At 41.6% G+C, this 17,511-nt stretch overlaps 1 protein-coding gene across 1 annotated transcript in view; it reads right to left on the reverse strand.

The window, feature by feature from the left end:
• Positions 1-15,742, reverse strand: part of MAPRE2 (microtubule-associated protein, RP/EB family, member 2) — a 75,962-nt gene extending 60,220 nt beyond the window's left edge. Inside the window, exon 1 of the mRNA XM_010006817.1 lies at positions 15,687-15,742. The gene's annotated coding sequence lies outside the window, so the exon portion shown is untranslated. The remainder of the gene's footprint in view (positions 1-15,686) is intronic.
• Between the last annotated feature and the right edge of the window lie 1,769 nt (positions 15,743-17,511).

Consider the following 17,511-nt stretch of genomic DNA (forward strand, 5'->3'; position numbering starts at 1 on the left):
CCCCCCGTTCCTGTGTCCGCTATTCCACGCACCTGCCCCTCCCAGCCCCGGGCACCAGGCACCGCACGCCGTGTTACCAGGCTCTATAAGCGCCGCTTACAGCTTCACTGGAGAGCGCAGGGAAACACCTGTCAAGCCGCATCCCGCGTTTCCAGCTTTCTCCTGCCCTCAGGCTTAGGCAGAGAAACCATTCGATGGCACATCCTACAAAGTCTTGCTTGAGTCAGAAACGAGGAGGGAAGAAGCCTGCCGAGGCAGTAGCGCTGAACTACTGGCACTGCCGGCTGTTGGCACCACCATTCACACCTCATCTCTTCCTCCCCTTAGTTCAAAAGGGTTTCTTACCCCCTTTAGCCCCTTCCTCTTTGCACATCTATACGATTTCTGCACATCTCCCTCGCCTCAATAGCAACGTCCTTCCAAGTTTGAGGCTGAGCACAGAGAGATGCTGGTCATCCTTACAAGCAGATCTGAGCTTAACCGAGGTAGAACTTTCCCCCATGTCCCAAAACTGGGATGAAAAATCACACATTTACCTCGTTAGAAAAATAAACTATCCAACTGTTTACAATTTCTTTTTTTTTTTCTCTAAATATTGACAAGAGCAATTATGGGCACAGTCTCTAAACAGCTCTGTATGACCTCAAGGCTGCTAGATGTAAAAGAGTAAAAGATATTTGGGCAGATCTACTAACATCTTATTTAAAAAAAAAAAAAAACAACAACCAACAAAAAACCCCCAACCAAACAAAAAAAAAAACCACCTCCAAATCCACTTCCTCTTAAAGTGGATTCTAAGGTGCTTAAACGGAAGCAATATTAGTTTCTAATATGTTCTCACAGGCACATGCTGGTATTTTAATAAAACTCAAACAATCTGATTAACTAGTTTGATGAGATCTATACCTCAGATTATTATTATTTTTTTTTCTGCGTGAAGAAAGTGATTTTTTGAAATTTTAACTAATCTTTATCTAGCCTCTCAGAGTCAAATGACACTTTGCTGAAAGCTTAGTTTACGATTATGTTAATGATACAGATTCCCAGAGAGCTTGTAGGGTCTAATAATCAATAACTAAACACCAACTGCATGGAACTTGGACCACGGAGAAACTACTTGGATTTAAATCAGACATGTACATGAACACACATACACAGCACAATCTCTAACAGAACTCAAATTAGTCTGCCAATTTGCCACAGTCCTCTAAACACCGAGAGAGGTTTTATTTATTCTTTCTGCTAGGTTTTCAAATGTAGTCAAATTACGCCTTCAATAACCAACCTATGGACTTTTGCAGTTGACACACTTCATTGAAAAATGTTCCATTCAGCCATCCACAGTAAATCCACTGCTGAAAGTTGCCTTTGAGTCTTTTTTAAAACAACCAACAAAATACGTTCTTCTAAAAAGGCCAATAGGTGTCTTAGTAACACTCAATAACAAGGAGAAACCAGAAGTAGAGACAGAATATAAAAATAATCTATAGTAGGTCTTAAAGCTGCTAGACACAACCCTATCTGCTCTGCTTGGCAGTGAGCAGTAAAACACTCTGCTACCCTAACTTGTAAAAATATTTGTATTGCCAGGGGCAAAGAACAGAGGCTTCTTTATTGAAGTCTCCAAAACTGTTTCAAACCTGTACCAGCAACGTTACAGGAGAAAAGCGCAGGTGAGGAGAGCACGGCAGCCTCACTTCACACCCCTTCTTGCCTCTGCATTAGGGTTCAAGGCCAGAAAATACAAAAACTCAAAGCAGCCCCTTACCTTTATGGGGTTTGAGCCAGGCCTCTGCAAAAGCAGCTTGGCACTGGTTTTCAGAAGGCACATGCTGCTTCTGTCCATCTAGCACAGCCTGGGGGGCACAGGGTGCAACACAGATTCCATATGCGTGGCATCCCCTCCACTCACACCTCTGTTTCTGAGCACGGGTGCGCTCCACAAGTACTTCTTCATGTGCACCCTTCTTCCCACTTTCATCATCCTGAGCAAAGAGGTCCTGGACATGGATCCAGTGGCACACAGCAAGAAAGAGGAGGAACTTGTTGCTGTTATTAGGTGTTTATGCATCTGTGCTGCCTTTGAAGATAGTACATGCAGTCGGAGTACAAATAGAAAAGCAGCTCGAAGAATAAAACGTCAGCATGTTGTTGATAAAAAACCCTCACCCGCGGTATTGTTGAAAGTACAGAAACCGGGTACTTCCAAGTGATATGCAGACTAAGCAAAGCAAAGAGCCAGGAAAGCAATTAATGCCGAAGGGTGGAATTACAAGACCTGGTGTAATAGATCTCCAAGAACTGCGAATCACAGAAGTAATGGCTGCAAGGGCCCAGTGGTGGTTTTCCAGTCCAATCTACCGCTCAGGAAAGGATCATCACCAAAACAAGATCAGGTTGTGTTTGGTGACATGATCATAGTCTAGCCAAATCTTGAAAGTCTCCAGGGATGGAGATGTCACATGCTCTCAGGTCAACACACTCCCTTGCCATGTTTGCCTGCTGTTCCCCGTTTCCTACCTGACTTTGGCTACAAGGTGATCCCGCACTTTCCCTGGAATATACAGTAAGTCCCAGGTGTGCCGAAGATGAAAAAGTCAGCACCCCACCCCAGCACATGTATTCCAGTTCTTTGTTTTCTGCTGTGGTGAACCAGGTAGAGAGAGCACTGCAACAGGCCTAAACATTTCCTAAAATCTGGTTGCTTAGTCTTCCTCAGAGCTTTTGTTTTAACTTCATCTCTCCTTGTTTGCTCTAGACCTCACTTGCTGCAGTAAAAAGGCCATGCAGCATAAATTATAACTCCTGAGAATGAAAACCCCTAAAAGGCCTAAATTCAGTGTTAGAAAGACTTCAGGCATGATCTAGCCAGAATTTTATGCTAGGAAGATAATGTGGAAACAAATTATGAGTATTTAAATGCTAGTAAAAAGTGACTATTGTGCAGCCTTTGAAAACAGGGGTGACACTAGAGACTTGTGCTGATGTATTTGTCATAAGATTAAAAAAAACAAACAACAAGAAACAACCAGTTTTAGGGAGCTTTGCATTTTACAAGGCTGAAGCATAAATACAATTAATGACTGCAGAAATTCCCCACTGCTTGGATAACTCCAAGGGTCTGGGGAGGGAGAGAAGGGCATGAGATGAAGGAAAACACATTTAACCCTAGAGTGACCCATGAGCATCTCTCATCTCTGACATCTCTGTTCGTGTTCAAGTTTATAAAGGAATCAGTGTGATATTCCTTGTACTGCTCTTAAAATACACCTCAGTTACGCCTTAAACTGTAACAAACATCATACAAGTATAATTATTTTGGCCCATATGCTTGATTTTTGAGAAGAGTTTCATGAACACTTCTGTCACTAGCCCAGTTATTCCACTGGGAAAGAGAACAAGGAGACTGGATTTCAGACAGTTAGAAGGCAGCAACAGCTTTTGTAAAGCAGCAGTTCTGACAAATGTAGTCTGCTTTTCCGATTTAACTATTCCTATAATCTTCCTTTATCAGGATGAAGACTAACAGAACTCTGTGAAGCAACAGATTTGCAAACTGTAGAGCAAAATCATTGTTATTTCTAGAACTTAAGCGTGTGATTATGAGAAATCCCTCCAGAAACAGGCCGTGAAGGAGCTGGCCAACAGCGTTTAGATTTGAAAAGAAGTGGATAAAGCAAACAAGGAAGAAAGTTTAGAAAGAGCTAAAATAATTTACTCTGTTGAGTCTTTGGCACATCTTTCTTGTCCAAAGAAGCCCCAATTCATTAAGGTACATGGGCATACTTTATTCCCAGCATGCGTAGATTCAGTAAGAAGGATATGATCATGAGCATGCTTAACTAGGCTGCATTAGAATCAGCCTAATTTCTGATAGCATACACCACAGATAAAAGTTTCATTTAGTAAATTAAGAACAAAAGATGTGGGAGATCCAGACTGGCAAGTTGTCTATGGCAAGTACAAATGAGGCAACTGCAACTGCATATGTCTATTACAGAGCACTGGCTTGTGCCAGCCTAAATTAGTGCACAGTTCTAACCTGTAATTATCATGTATCACAGAGAAACATCCATACAGGAATTAGCAGCATCAGTGTTACTAACAAAGTGAACATATATCAGATATGATGTAGTGCATGATAAGGAGAGCTCACATTTCCCGTTTCATGGACATACTCTCAACCTCACTGATCTGCCCAAAGGAGAGCTCCCACTGTGGTGTAAAATCACTTCAAGTGACAATTCAGAACTACAACTTTGTAGACTTTCTTTGTTTACACAGCACTGGATAAATTCTCCCACCTCCTTCCCATTATTCCCTTCCCCTCCTTCATTCTGTGCCTTAAATTTCCGGGCATGTTGCATTTAAACTCACCGTATCAAACAACAAATGATAATTTTGTCAGCACAAAGAAACACTCCATGAGCTTTAATAAAACAGCTACTTATCACTCCAGACATCCTGTAGATAAAGAATGAGCTTCCCACCCTGGGGGATTACAGTGTTGCCACTTTAAGAAAAGTCTTGATTATTTGAGTTCCCTGGAGAGAGACAGAGAAAGAGAAAGAAAGAAAGGGCTGTCCCAATTACACAATGTGCATGGACCACATCCCTATGAGGTAATTCAAGTCTATTTTTAAAAAAAATGGACGTATTTATATTTCAGAGGTCACATTACATATTTTAAAGAAGTGTTCTGTGCCAGTGAGGAAGAGTAAAATAAAATTTGGGGTCTTCATCAGCTAAGCATTCTTGAAAATTTAGCTTAGTAAGTTGCTAATCCAATCTGACCATTGTCAGATGGCCACTAAAGAGAAAGGTTTTGAAGAGCCACAGCCTGTGGGGTTTTTTCTTTAAAAAGGCAGCAGCAGCCTCTTCTAGTTACTGTATAGATGAAATAGAAACCAGAGGATTATTTCAAGAGTCAAATACTGTCTACAAAACCAGGACTTTCTTCTTGTCAACAAAAAAAGGATTTCAGAAACCCTTGAATAGAAGAGATATTTTAAGACTAGTTGACTAGTTACATACTTTTTGTATTAATGGTTAGATTAAAATTAATAAATAGGTTTAGCTGACATGTATTAAATCTGACTCTTTCAGGGTTTAGCTAAATCCAGCTGTTTTAAAGAATAAATAAATAAATTCCTAGTTCACTTTTCAGTATACATCAAAGGATTCCATACTTAAAATATAAGAGGTACACAATGAATATTCAAAACATTTTTATCCAACACTGCCTACATAACAAAAAGCTCCAGTGGGAGCAGGAAATAGCCAGTGAAGGATGGTTCTAAGGGAAGAAATGCACCAAACAAAATTTTTCAATTCCTTAGTGTCTGTTGCATTTGTGTTCAGTGATACCCACTGAGCTCTAGTAGGTTCAGGCACACCTTGAGCAGCAGCTTTCACCTGAAGACCTGTAAATGGAGGCTGTGATCAAGAAGTGCTTGAAGTAATGACTTCTCTGACTCATTGAGGCTCACTTACATGAATTTACATGGAATTACTTGGCTGGAGCTGTTACAGATTTACCATTGCCACTTTCATTTACAGCAAGGTGTTACCTGTTTTCTAGGTTTGTTTAATTCAGATGTAAAGACAATAAAGGGCCAAACAAAAGCATTAAAAATGTTCAGGTAATCTGGATTACTAGACTTTTTCAGAGATTGGCAACATCTTAATTAAATGGAAATGAGATTAGTGCTCCAGAAGAAAGGGATCTGGGACTTTTAAGTTTCCATGCAGTACAGTTTATGACTGCTACCACTGGAAAAATCAGTTTCAGACATCCATATCCTAAACAGAACCAATGGTTAGAGCCTCGAAAAGTTCGGAAATCTGAGAGAGCAGAAGAAAAAAAATTGCACTTCTTTACATATTTTCAGCTGTTGAGGAATCTTTGCCTTTCTTGGGGCTAAAAAGAGCTATCTGGAAAAATGCAGACAAGTAAAAAAAACGTGCAGGAGTAGACAATCTACCTCTCTGATGTTTATTCTAGAATTTTACACTGAAAACATTCAGCAATATACTTGGAAGGTACTTCAGTCTAATGCCATGTATTTCATAAAAGTAACATTGAGGCAGGGGCCAGAAGCTTTACAACACCATTTCAACAAGGTTTCTCACATGGGATTCTGAGATGGTTGTATCCCATGCTAAAATGATACCTTATTGCCAGATGATGACTTCCAACGTAACTTGTTACATTACTTTGCTGAAATCTTAACTTTGTATTGACACTACATAGAAGTTTAAATGCTAAATAATTATTGTTTCAGATAATTTCAGTGTTCGGTATTTCACCTTGGTCCAATATCCCTATCATAGATCCTGAACTTGTGCAGCTTGCACAGGGTTTATAACCCATCACAAGAGACATTACGTTTGTCAGCATTTACCAAACTGTCCAAGACACTCACCACTGCTAAAGAGGAAGTGGGAAGGTTGGCACAAGAAAGTAGTTGTTCCAGGAGGTGGTCAGTTGAGGTTTTACTGAAAAAAAAATGCTTCAACCAGGTGACAGAAACGGCTGGATCATTACAAACCAGCATCTTAAGGGGTTATTTTGTTCCAAGAAACTGTTAACTAAATGCCCTCCCACAGCCAGCAAAAAGCCATCATAAACATTATTACATACTCTAGCTAATGTGAAAGAAATAACAGACCATATTCATGCTTGACTGGGATCAAAATCCTACTACCAAGTCATTCAGTGGTGTGTGTTTCCACGATTGCAAACTCTGGCCAAAGAATCTGATGCCTTGCTGCAAAATACCCTACAGATAGTTTCTTCGTGTCTTTACAGCACACTATAAACCATTCTCTTACAAGAGGAAACGTCTCACATGCCCATCAAATGGGCAAATGCCAAGAAGTTACACAGAAAGTGACGTGTTTTTTTCTTTGTATGCCATCTGCCACTTCTCTGGGTATCAACTTTTTATCTGGGACATTTGCAGCATTAAAAAAACCCCTAATTTCTTTCAGCTTTCCACACTTTACCAGTACAGCGCAGAAACAGGCCCTGCTGTTACAACCAGCTTCCTCAAACAGTGTCACAAGTCTGTGCTAGCTTCCTTTGCTTCACTCACATCACCACTATGGTGGGGCCTCATCCCTTCTTCCATGGTATGCTGCCTGCAGAGATCCATGCAGTGCTTCCAGCTCTGCAGTTACTCAAATCCTATCCCTTTTCTCAATTGCTACAACTAGATGAGCTCCCTTTTACATCAGGATTTCTTCCACAGCTGAGGTTTCCCCATTGCCCTTTCTCCCATTCTTTCTCCCCCCTTCCTCTCTCAAACATAACTCCCTATATAGCACTAGGGCACACAACCTGCGTGAAACTGGTTTCCTTCCCTCAAAGTCCTTGGCATACTGGTCATCCAGCTAACGTACTGTCATTAGCTAATTACACCTTATTTCATCCAGGCTGAGAGGAATGTGCTACAGTGTTTGCCTGCTAAGGTGCATGCACATTCACACGCAGCCATCCCATGAAGTGGCACCTGTATTTGAGGGCTGCCTGACACCCAGAATTTGCACACCTCATGTGACACATTACTGCCATTAGCATACTAAAGAGATGAAACCCTGGAGGCTTCTCAGCACCAGGGAAGAACTAGGTTTCTAGGATTTGCTTGCTATCAATAGCTCTCAGAGGAATCAAGGAGTGCTTCCCCTCTGGGCTAGAACAAATATATGTATTATACACAGTTTTGAAACAGAAATTTGTCTTAACACTCAATTGGACTTGTTCCTAGTTATTTTATGCTCATTACAGGCCAAATGCAAGCATCTGAGACACTGTTCTTTACTTTCTGATAATTCCTTAAACACATGCTTTGTAACTTCCTGTTAAGTATTTAGATCTGTAACAAGTTTGTAAGTAATATTTACTATTTGCAAATGCTAGAGCATCTGGGAGCAAGAAACTGTTCCTCTAAGTAAAATTTAATTTCTACTTTACACGATGCTTTACTAATCATAATGTTTTAGTTTCCTCCTTTCTTGATGGAAAACAAACTTTTTCCAATGGTAAGTCAATGTTCATGACTGTCTTAGTGCTTGTCCAAAGTCTTCATTAATAAACTAAATTAAGTCTTCAAATGAAGAGGAAAAAGAATTTTAACAGACACTTTTAACTACATTACACTGATGTCAGGACTCTGAATAAATATACTACTAATAATAAAAAACTATAGACTGTGTCAGGCGACTTATCTCACTGACAGGTATTCCCTAAGCTTACCAAGCACTTTCTGAAATTTCAAATTAGCCAGAATATGTCCTTGCCTGGTTGCTAAAGGTTCTAGCTATTTTGGAGAAAGCTATTGCTGGTCTGCTTTAGTGGAAGGTATATTTGCTAACAGCAACACACACAAATACTGGGGCTTGGGGAGGAGAAATGAAGCAGGAAGAAAACTTGCAAGCAATGTACAACAGTAAGTTTTCCTCATAAAGTCATATTAATGAATTTTTAAATCTGGCCCTAGTAATTAATAATACCACAACTGCTGCCATAAATTTCTGAGTCAAATGTGATACCAGTTGAAGCATTACTCTTTTTTTATTTTTTATTTTTTATTTTTATTTTATTTTATTTGAATGTAGGGAACAGATGAAATGTAATATAGAGCTCATACCCTACTCTAAAACAGGTAGTGCCATTGAAAATGTACACATCTCCATTCTGAGCAGACAAGAGCATACAGAAAGTGCATGATCTTACTGAAAAGATAAACAGCTGGATTTACTTGCTTCCATTAACCAATGACCCACTTGTCAAACATAAGCTGTAGATTTAAAAGAGTGATTACATGAAGCCTCTTATATCAGACCAAAAAAGAAAGAGCTTAGATATGAAATCAGACCACATCTGAAAATATTTGAGACCAGTCAATATTGTTCGTTTATACAGGTGCAGAACAGGGACCATCCATTCTTTTTAAAATGTACAATACAACTTAAGGGTGTTTCCTTTAGTGCTGTTCAGAAGGTGTTTATCTCATGCAGCCTGCTCTGGTCATTAGTGGTGAGCCAAATCCAGGCCTCATCTAAGAGGATGAAGCTTTAATGGAAGCCACTGCATAAACCTGAATGTTGGGGCACTGCCAGCTTCCTTCTATGAGGAATGGGTGCTCATAGAGAAGTAAAACTGGCACTCCCCACCTAAAATGGTACCCATGACATGTACCTGGCCTATCTAATTACTCAGGATTTTTAACGGGGGAGGCAGCTGTGCATGCTTTGGTGGTAGATCTCCAGCTGAGGCTCTTAAGCCTCTAGCCAGCTGAAATCAACTCTGCCCATGTGTAAGTGCCTCCCACCACAAGCCCGTCTCTGCACCTACTTCAGGCTCAGGTAGGAACACACGTGCAAGATGAAACAGATGATTACAACATTTCTGCTTGAGCATTAGCCCTGAATTAACAACAGGAGATGTATCAGGGACAACAAATTACTAGGTCCCAAGACTCTGAAAACCTTTAATTTTGCAATTTTGCCACCTTGGATGGTAACGCAAGGGCAGCGCACGCAACAGTGGCCTTCCAACACTCCACCTAAGGCTAAACAAGTCTCTAAGAAGCCATTATTAATGGGCGACTTTTTTACTCTAAGGACAGCTTCTATAAATGAAGTGTGTGGTGCTTCCACCTGACCTCACTAGCGTGCTGCGGGCTGCCAGCGACTCACGCTGCTTTTCTGTGACTTGGTATGCAGGGTGTTTTTCTGGAAGCTGCCGGTCATGAAGCAACTTCATTATATAAAAATCTCAGCAGTCAGCTAATGAAAACCAAAGTTTCCAGCTTCAGAGGTGGCAGAGAAATATCGAAAAATGTGGATACTTGGATTAAGAAAAAATGAGTACGTCCCCAAACCACAAAAGCCAGCAAAAACAACAAAAAAACCCTCCTTAAAAGTAAGCAAAATGTTTTAATTGGCTCTTTTAAGCCTTTCTATACTGCTAGGCTCCTAGCAGGCATGGTGGGTTTCTGCGAATCTGTCCACCCCTGGATTTTTCCTTGCTGTTGGAGGCCCTGAGCATGGCAGCTCAGCATCCCAGCACCTGATGTGAAGGTACAGCAGCAGCATTGGGGAGGAGGCCAGGTAAGCCACTGTGCTGGGCTTGTGTGTGGGGGCTCTGGAAATGGGGTAGGGGTCACATGGGTGGCTCCTGTGAGAAGCTAATAAATAGAAGCTTCCCCAGCTCCAAGTCAGACCTGCCTCTGGACAAGGCTGAGCCCACCAGTGATGGTGATAGCACCTGTGTGATGAACATATTTAAGATGGGGAAAAAGAAACTGAAAAAAAGACCTGCAGCTGAGGGAGGAGTGGGATGTGAGAGGAAAGGCTATGAAGATGCCAAGGTCAGTGAGGATGGAGGGGAAGAGGTGCATTGCAGCAGAGATTCTCTTGCAGCCAGTAGGATGGCAGCTGTTCCCCTGCAGTCCATGGACAAACAAGGTTGAGCAGCCTGTGAAGGACCATGGTGGAGCAGATGTGGACCTGCTGTCCATGGAGGACCCCACACAAGGGCAGGTGGCTGCTCCCGAAACAAGCCATGACTCTGTGCAGCCTGCCCTGGAGCAATCTGTTCCTGAAGGACTTCACCCTGTGCAAGAGACCCTCCCTGGAGCAGTTAATGAAGGAATGGAGCCCATGGGAAAGACTCATTTTGGAGGAGTTCATGGAGACTGCCTCCCATGGGAGGGACCACACGCTGACCCAGGGGAAGAGTGTGATGACAACACATGATGAACTGACTGCAACACCCATTCCATATCTAGTTGCTATGTGAGGGGGGAGAAGGTAGAGAAATCAGGAGGGAAGATGGGAGAGGAAAGAAAGGCTCTTTTAAGACCTGGTTTCACATCTCATTACCCTACTCTGTTTGATCAGTGACCAATTATTTTTTCCCCAAGCCAAGTCTGTTTTGCTTGTGACTATAATTGCTGAGTGAACACTCCCTGTCCTTGTCTTGACCAATGAGCTTTTAGTTATATTTTCTTCTCCACATCCCACATTGTGGGGAGGACTAAGCGAATGACTGTGTGATGCTTGGTTGCTGGCTGGGCCTAAACCATGACAACCACATTCCTCAGCAGCACTTGGGGGCCATCACTGTGTGCCATCACCACTGCACCAACCCAACTTTGTCTTCCCATCTTTCTTTTACACTACTCTCTTTGCCTTCCTTTCTCCATCTCTCTTCCCTTTGCCTTTCCTTCCCTAGATGAAGTCTACAGCTACTTAGCACTTTGCTGTTAGCACGTTCTGGACATGAAAGTGAGCAGCAAGCCATCACACTCACAGTCAGTGTTGCAAACAGACTAGGAAGACAAAAACTACTGTAAAAAGATCCTCTGCTTTCCTAACAGATCCAGCCGGACGGCAGACTCAGGATGACAACTCAGAATCAGGGTAGGTCCTAGGCAAATTTGCAAGATTATATTTATAAAATCTAGAAATTGCTTTGAAAAGTGACACAGTTCTATTTAGAGCATCTGGGATGCACTACAAATACTCAATGTTTCTGACAAGGATTACTATTTTTTAATGTCCTTAAAAATACATGTTTGGGTTTTTTTTTTGCAGCTGGAGCAAATCTCGATTCATTACTTCAATTGTCTTTTAATAAAAATTCTCCAGCTTATAAATGAAGCAGCATTGATAGATAAATGCAGAAGGTAACAAAAAATGACCAGAAAAAAAGAGTATAATTATTGTTATATTATTGTATATTGATATGGCTTCAACAGTCATGGCACAAAGGAGCAACATTTTGTAAACTCTGAACAGTCACATTGTGTATAAAGTGAAAAAAAGGCCTCTGTCAAATTTCAGTGCAAAAGGTACTAGTGGCATGAAAACAGTGTCTTTCCTCATTGCAGTAGAAAATGAGGTTTCTATTTAATAAACCCCCCCAACCACAGGGCTATGTGTTTTTGTAACTGTGAATCTATGTCAGTGCTGTTGACAGCTTCTGTGTTGGACAGGATCTCATTATTAACTGTGAACAAAACCACACGTTATCTTTTTGAAACTTTTGAAAAGTTGTGTTCAGCTGCTTTGCTGAGCTCCTGTGGGATAATTTTTGTTATTGGGCACTGAAAAAATAAATATCACCCCAAAGTTCAGAATATTCTCAGACAGCACCATAAAAGGCTATTCAAGCCACCAATTCCTAAGTTAAGAAGGGAATGGGGCTAGTGAGTGCACTGCCATAAACAAACATTCCACTTCTGTTAACTTTGCTCTCTTAGGCTCAGGTCTCCAGTTTTCTCACGTTGGATCAAAACCAGCAGTCCTGTGGACTGACCCCTGAACTGATGTCTTCCACTACATTTTGGGGGACCTTATGCTGTTTTCACTGAATGAAAACGCTTTCAAAGCAGTCTGCTTGGCTCAGAAGTTCACCTATTTTGTACTTCTTGAGAAGGCCTGAAGGTACAAATGGTCCTTAAGTCAGTCACATCTTTGGTGGACATTAAGAGGACCAGTGTGGGGAAACAAGCGTGGGAAACAAAGAGCACTTAAATATAAGTAGTATTTTATTCTGTACCAGTGCTGCTGCTGGGAGGTAGGGAGAAAGAAGTGAGAGGAAATGCTTCTCAGTCTGCTTGGTATAAGTAATTATATGCAGCTTCTGCACGAATGACCGGAGAACATTTGGTTCTGTGTAAAGAAGAGAAAAGCTCACCGGGGCCTCTTTGCTCAGGTGTCCCTTGAAAACCTCTTGAATTAGTAGTTCATCACACATATTTTGATATACATGTGTTTATACTTTTTAAACAATATATTTGCTTTACCTTATATTTCAAAATTACTGAAATGTAACAAATGCCAGAACTGCTTCCCAATGTGAGGGTATATTGTAAATGCTTTAGTGATAATATATCAAGCTGGGAATTGTAACTGCCAGAAGCCCAGTATAAAAGGTGTGAAATTCCTTGAATAGTCCCACATCCATTCCTGATGTTGCTGTCCATGTCATTTAATGGCATGAAAATCTATGCCAGTTTGTCAGGCTCAAAGGCACTGAAACCTGACAGGAAGGTTTCCTGAGTGAAGATAGTATATCATGGCTTGTTACATGGATTTGGCTTTTGCAATTGTAATAGCTCAGCTGTTTCTCTAGCAATATAATGAATCTCTGGTATTAGAAGGCTGATGACTAGATCTTTATTTTGACCCTTAAGAGGCCATAAAGACTGAGGGATTTGGAGAGGGAAGGCGACACAGTAAGCAGCAATCCACAGGAAATACTTTGGAAAGCTGTCTGTTGCTTCATGGAGAGGGGTCCTCATTGCAGGAAATCTGCACATGTCAGATAAGTTTCTATTAGACAGGTAGGATGTTGTGTGCTTTTATAAATGTCCATCTGGTGGCTGCACACTATCTCAACACTCACAGGTTTCTTTAGGTTTCCTGTTGTTTCAAAGTACTTGTGACAATGCCAGTATAACCACAGTGACAAAACTTGACCTTAAGCAGTGACAACCACTCCATGCAAGGGTAGGAAGTTGTAGATTAAACCCACCATGGCTCAGCACAGGACATTGCTTTTTGTCTGGGACATTTGCAAAGTTATTAAAAAAGCTAATTTCTGTCAGCTTGGCACATCTCACCAGCACAGTGCAGAAACAGGGCCTGCTGTTATAACCAGCTGCCCCCAAAACAGGACACTGCCCCACTGCACTTCCATCTGCCACACCTGGTGGATGTTTTACATTCTCCTGGTTCTTGCTTTCAAGATGCCTCTTGTAGTCTAGAGCTACTGCTTCATCTTTGAGGCATACAAACCTCTTAGCTCTAAATTATAAACTGTTCTTCTCCTGAGAACACTCAGGTGCACTTGAGCCCTGCATAGCTTCTGATTGCTGTGAAAGTAACTCTTCTCTCACAGCCTGATGAATCTGAACTCTGTGGCTCCTCTTTTAACTCTCCCTCTCCCAGTGTCAATCTTTTCTCCTTACCTGCCTGTGTACAAGTAAAGTCAGGCAATTCTTACACTTCCCATAGAACTTAAACGGAATAATTTCTCATGTCTATCATGTACCTGAAGAAAACTTTCTGAAAATGCATTTAAGTTTTTTTCATTAAATAACTTGGAGCAAATCCCTAGTTTCACTGTGAAGCAAGACTTTAAGATAGACCACATAAACCTATTCACTTTTAACTACAAAGCACCAACAAAGTATCTCTGCAAACTGAGATGCCCACTACATCCGCATTAGCACTTGAACACTGTAACAGCTTTCCCAGCATCAGCTTTTCCAGCATTAGTAGAAATGCAGTGGTATGTTTTGGAATGGAAGTTCTTCACCATACGGCCCTAGCATCGTTTCAGAGCTTCGCCTACTTTCAGCAGTAGCTATGAATAAAGAAACCCCGCACTGCGTTTCAAAAAACTACTGCTGCTGCACCTTCCTTGCCAAGGGAAAAGGCACCTACAGCCTCCAGCACAGTACGGTGGGCACAGTCAGTAGCCAATCTGTTCAAAGAGGGGTTTTATTACTGAGTATCTTACGCTCCGTTTTGGCAGCAGTGAAGGTTTCGTGCTTAGTACAGCACAGATGCAGCAGCAACGACACAAGAGGAGCAAGCGATGGCAACCGCGGCAGACCCGGATCCGTTCCAGGCGCATCCTTTCCCAAGGCTTTCTAAACATTGCCACCTTGTGGGCCTCCTGCCTGCTGGAATCCTGGATCTCCGCAGGTGACTCCCTGAGCGGATTTCACACGTGCCAAGCTGGAGGCTGGACAGTGTAAATTAGCATCCAGCTCGGGTGGGATGCGATTTAAACTCCTACTGGTGTCGATTAAAAAGGGGCAGCACCTTACAAATTCTATCTGACGTTAGTTACAGGCTGAGGGAGTTGGGGCTGTTCAGCCTGAAGAAGAGGAGGCTCTGGGGGGACCTCATAGGGGCCTTCCAGTGCCTGAAGGAGCTACAGGAAAGCTGGGGAGGGGCTTTTTACAGGGACTTGCAGTGAGAGGATGAGGGGTAAAGGTTTTGAGCTGAAAAAGAGAGATTTAGGTTAGAGATCAGGCATAAATTCTTCAGTGCAAAGGGTGGAACAGGCTGCTCAGAGATGTTGTGGGGGCTCCATCCCTGGAGGTGTTCAAGGGCAGGGTGGATGAGGCTCTCAGCAGCCTGTTCTAGTGGAAGGTGTCCCTGCCCATGCAGGGGATTTGGAACTTGATGATCTTTAAGGTCCCTTCCAACTAAAAAAAATCTGTCATTCTGTAATTACTAATGTGCCCTTTTCCCACTTAACATGATGAAGGCAGCACTAATGTACCAAAGTGCTAACATTTAACAAAACAAAACAGCAACAATAATATAATTTCCCAAAACTCCCAAACAGAAAGGGTCAACCTTTAGTTTTCATGGTTTTTTTCTTCCTTTCTGCCAGCCTTTCCTTCTTTCTCCAGTCAAAAACCAAATGATTTTCAAAACATCAGTGGCATCTACTTCAGTTTTCATCATTTATGCTTCATAAATAATTCCTGACGACTGGAATCTATTAATTACACAGTCAAAGATGTTGCAAAGGAATATAACATCTTATTAATACCAAGCTTATCTAGCTACTGCCTTACAGACATCAAACACAAGTTCTTGAGTACTTTCTCAGCTGCTAGTGATGTAACAATACACACAAACATACTTACTTTGAGCATCCAAACACTTGCCCTGGTTGCCGGCTTGAACTATTTCTTGCAGCAGTTTGGTACTGGAAAGAAAACATGAAAACCTTTAGTTCAACAAGCAAAAAGGGAATTTAAAAAAAAAAAAAAAAAAAGGCTCACTGAATGGTCTTTGTCTGCATCGTTTGGGCAGTGATGCAATAGCCGTATGCTAAAAATGAAACAAGAGGAGAAGTCCTTCATTACAATACCCTAATTCAGCTGTATTCACAATGGTTCAGTGTCTAACACATCTGCACAACAATCAGATGCCCCTCGGATATAGTAGCAAATCTACAAAGTCCCTTATGCAGAGCTACATTCAGAGTTTATTCATAATTGCCAGGCACGTTGTGTTTCTTCATCTGACCAGGCTTCTTCAGAGCACAGGCAACCAGTCATGACTGTTGTGTCATGCCACTGGGACCTTGCTGCACTTGCTTGAACAGCTTTTCAGAGGAAAAAAAAATAATCTACCATTGAGAAACACACAAACTGATACCAAGGAAAGCCTGTGGTATTTGCCAGTAGAACACAAAAACACTGGCAACCTTTTGCAGCAATTGACCTCATTTAGCAATGAAGTCACGATGTTGCCCACTTGTAGCAGCCACATGAAGGCCTGATCCCTTCTGTGTGCCTAAATGTGATTGTCTGCATTTGCTAGATTTGTTCTCACATCCATTCTCTGAAGTGCTACATTACAGGCTAGGGAAACTTAAGCAGGAGAAGCCATATATGGGTTTCAATTTGTGCCATGAATTACATACTAGGTTTACGTGGCTAAAGTTCTTAATTTGTCTTCTCAGTCAGCAATCCTAGCAGGTAAATAATGGTTTACAGTCAGACCAAGGTTCTGGTTATTGCTTGTTTTGCATTCCTAGTCAACTAGTTGAGACAGCCCAGCAGGGAGGGGTATTCCAAAGGCATCTATCTCTGCATAGCAGTATGAAACTACACCAAACAGGGTCCCAGAGGGTCTTGGATTAAATCAGGACTGAGGGGTGCCAGAAGCTCCTACAAATTAATTTATATTAATCATAAACCCTGTTTTAAAGAGGAAGAAAACAAAGCGAATCTCACTCTGATTAATTATCATCTGGGAAAGGTAAACAGATCTTTAAAGATGGCTTGTCTGAAGGACTGGATCCCAGCTCCAAGAGCTGTGACTCATCCTGGCAGAGAACTTAGGAAGGCTGCTAGCAGACTGGAAGGCTGCAGCTACCTTAAAGCCAAACCAGAATGGGAATTAGCTATTAAACGTGTTATTGTTTCATTTATTTGAATCTCTCCAAGGCTCTTAAGCTCTGCTTTTTAATGCACTCTTTTTTCCCCCCCTCCATTTGTTTAATGTGGAAAGTGATTCCAGCACAGCTGACAAACCTCAGGCATCCTATTGGCAAAGAAACAGCATATCCATCGTGGTATATTGGCTTTTGCTCAAGCAGACCCCCCTGAAGTTAAGATGGGATCTAACAGCACCACTCCAATAACTTGTAGTGGTGGGACACTCTTAAGACGACGGTTAGAAGAAGTAATCTTGCATCAGAATGTGTTGAGCAGAACTTCCAACAAGCAACATCAGAGGAGAGACATGGCGATTCCACTAGAAATGTGAGAGTTAATTTGCTCATGAAACATTTAGTACAGTCTACTTTTTGAGGAGAGTGGTGTTTAAGGCATATTGAAGACAGACATAACTATTTCATTGTCTTCACTAAGTAGACCTCAGTGTTCTGAGTAACACTACCATGCTGGACTTCATCCATATAGCCTTAAAAAAGAAAGAAAAAAATCCAGAAATCCTCAC

Source organism: Chaetura pelagica, unplaced genomic scaffold, assembly GCF_000747805.2.
Source record: "Chaetura pelagica isolate M959 unplaced genomic scaffold, ChaPel_1.0 scaffold109, whole genome shotgun sequence".
Lineage (NCBI taxonomy): Eukaryota > Metazoa > Chordata > Aves > Apodiformes > Apodidae > Chaetura > Chaetura pelagica.